The following is a 3,458-nucleotide window of genomic DNA, read 5'->3' on the forward strand; positions in this document are numbered from 1 at the left end:
ATACACCCAACATGTTTATATGTATTTATTGTACCTGGTATATTGATTATTAACTGTTTATTAAAGAGTTATTATAATTTGGATTTGTGTTTAAGTATGTCCTGCTTATTTGCATTTCTGTTTCAAAGATTTTCATTTCAGAAAATACTAAAAGAACAGAGTTTACAATAACAATTAGTATAGAAAAAGCACCCAACTCCAGATAACGATATGCCGATAGACAAAACAATAACACAAGGTGACAAGCATATACAAATTGAAAACAATAACAAACAATACTGTATCTACATCTACATCTACGACATAGCGGAGCTATGTCGTCACCTGAAAAGGGTACTTCGACCCATCACTCAAGTATAGTTTGAACTTTTGACGTCCTCCAACATGACAATAAACTTCTATATTTACAAACAATGGTTCCAAAATTGTGCTAAAAATTTATATACAGGTGCAGGTTAAAAACATTTTCTACCAGTATCGACTGTCTGTGTTGCTAGCCACTACAGAGGAGCTTGGTGAGTTTGGTCTTGAATTCCTCACTGCTCTCGATCTCTAATAGTTCATCTGGTAGTTTATTCCAGTCTCTGATGGTCCTAGGGAAAAAGCTGTATTTGTAGATATCTTTGTTTGGCCTGATTTGTACATATCTTTTAGTGTTCGGTTGGTGGAGTCTCGACGTTCTTCTTGGTTTTATAATGTGTGTTGGAATAGGTATAGCAACTCTTTCATGGATGGCTTTATGAAAGAGTGTTATACGTGCTACTTTTCTTCTTATTTCTAGTGGTGTTAGATTTAATTCTTCTAGAAGAGTTGTTACTGTTCCAGGCTCCCTTGAATAATTGCTTTTGATGAAGCGTGCTGCACGGCGTTGGACCATCTCAATCTGATAAATATGTTTTTGTAGGTGAGGGTCCCATGCGCTGCAAGCGTATTCAAGGTGCGGTCGGACAAGGGCAAGATAGGCTTGTTTTTTAACTGCCTCTGGACATGATCCAACATTTCTTCGTATGAAGCCTAGTGCTTTATTTCCTTTGGTGACAACTTTGTTAACTTGTTTGTCCCATGACATGGTGTTAGTGAGTTCAGCTCCTAGGTATGGGTTTGATGCAACTGATTCCAGGATATGACCATTGATGTTGTAGTTGAAGTTAATGGTTTTCCTTTTTTTGGTTATTGTAAGGACATAGCATTTTGAAGGATTGAATATCATTTGCCAAATTTTTGTCCATTTTACCATTTTGTCGAGATCTTCTTGTAGATGTTTGCAGTCATCCTTTGACGAGATTGCTAGGTAGAGTAGGCTATCATCTGCAAACAGGCGAATTTTTGATGTTATGTCATTCCCGATGTCGTTTATGTATAGGAGAAACAGCAATGGTCCTAACACTGTTCCCTGTGGTACGCCAGATGTTACTTTAGCAGTACTTGATCTTTCTCCTTCCAGTGTGACTTGTTGTTCTCTTTGTGTCAGCCAAGCTTCTAACCATGCAAGTATGTTTCCATTGATACCATATGATGCTAGTTTCTTCAACAATCGCTGGTGTGGTACTGTGTCGAATGCTTTACTAAAGTCTAATATTAGCATATCTACCTGTTGGTTATTGTCCAGATTTCTAGTTATATCCTCTGCTGTTATGACTAGTTGTGACTCACACGATCTTTTGCTTCTGAAGCCATGCTGGAAGTCCACAAGTATATTATACTTCTCAAGATGGTTCATTATGTGTTTAAATATAATATGTTCCATTATTTTACATGGAACTGATGTCAAGGATACTGGTCGATAGTTGACTGGTTGACTCTTATCCCCTTTCTTGAATAGTGCGAGGACATTTGCAATAAGCCAGTCTTGTGGTACGCTTTGATCTTTTAGTGTTTTGGTGAAGATTAACTGTAAGTATGGTGATATTGACTCTGCACACTCTTTCAATATTCTGCACGATATATTGTCTGGACCATTTGCCTTGCTTGGGTTCACTCCCTTTAATAGTTTGATTAACCCTTCTGTACTAATGTGTAGACTTGGTATTTTTGATGTTTCATTTTCAGTTATCTTAGGGAAGCTTTGAAAGTCTTCAATCGTGAACACTGATTGAAATTGTGCATTAAGTGCTTCTGCTTTTCCTTTGCTGTTGTCTAATATTTCTCCATTAACTTTGAGTGTTGATACTCCCACTGTTTCTCTCTTTTTAGATTTGATGTATTTCCAGTATTTTTTCCCTATTCTGTATTGGTCTTGTGTGTTTGTTGAAGCTTCTGATGTTGATGGACTTACTTCTAACATATCAAATATATACTTCTTATGTGATATATCAAGTTCTGTCTTTACTGCTTTTCTATATTGCTTGAATTTATCCCAGTGCTCTTTAGTTTGGTATTTCTTTGCAACTTTATATAGTCGTTCTTTTTTACGTATCATCTTCTTGATGTGTTGGTTCACCCAAGGTAGGTTAAATCTCGATGTCAGATTTTTGGATGGTATATGTAGGTCCATTGCTTGAAAAAGGTGAGTTTTAAATAGAGTCCGGTACTCTTCGGTGTTCATTTCTGTTATCTTCTCCTTGAAATTTTCATATTTCATATTTGCTGTATCAACGAATGCTAGCAGTTACTGAAAGCAAGATTGACGTACACTGTGCAACATCATATTATTTTTATATTGGTGACTGTACGTTGTAAGTAGTATTGTTTCATACAACAAGATCATATACGTATGGCAATCATACTCATTTCTTAATATCTCCGAATATTGAAGTAAAATACCATTTATTAGTAAATTCCTGTAGGTTTAACCTAGTACCTCAACTGAATTAATCTCTTTTCTTGTTGTTGTAAAAAAAAAAAATTATGAATCAAACTGAATTCTTTATCCTGTTTTGCTTTATAGATATTAGATGCTGAGACTACTATTATGTGTTATAGTAGTCTGGGAACAGTATATCTAGCTTAATATATATGCTCCTGAGTAGTCTCAGTTATTTGTAATAATAGTGATCGACATTTGGCAGGTATGATACTAATGATATGTAAAACACCGAACCATTATTAAACCGAGAAAAAAGTTCCTTCAGCGAATTGCTGATGTATTCATAGATATGTGTAGTATATATGTCTCTATGGTGCATGATAATTTGCCAATTCTATAATACCAAATGTCCATGCATTAATCATGTCTACACTCACATGTCTGATATTATCTGATTATCACGCGATTACATCTGCAAGTAATATTATCTGAACGAAAGGGGGAATAATAAACGCATATGTCTTTTTTGTTTAAATTGTTTGTCCTGGTAGAGACAAACATACACTGGTCCTGGCAAATCAAATGTAAGATAAGACACTTAGGCAATAGTTTTTCCAAGTTGGAAAGTGTAAACAAAACCACATGGCTAATTGTTATTCATTATCTCATATTAACCAATCAAAATGTTACAATTTGTCACTGCTTCCGTTTC

The sequence above is a fragment of the Mytilus galloprovincialis genome, chromosome 2 (genome assembly GCF_965363235.1).
Source record: "Mytilus galloprovincialis chromosome 2, xbMytGall1.hap1.1, whole genome shotgun sequence".
In the NCBI taxonomy this organism is placed as follows: domain Eukaryota; kingdom Metazoa; phylum Mollusca; class Bivalvia; order Mytilida; family Mytilidae; genus Mytilus; species Mytilus galloprovincialis.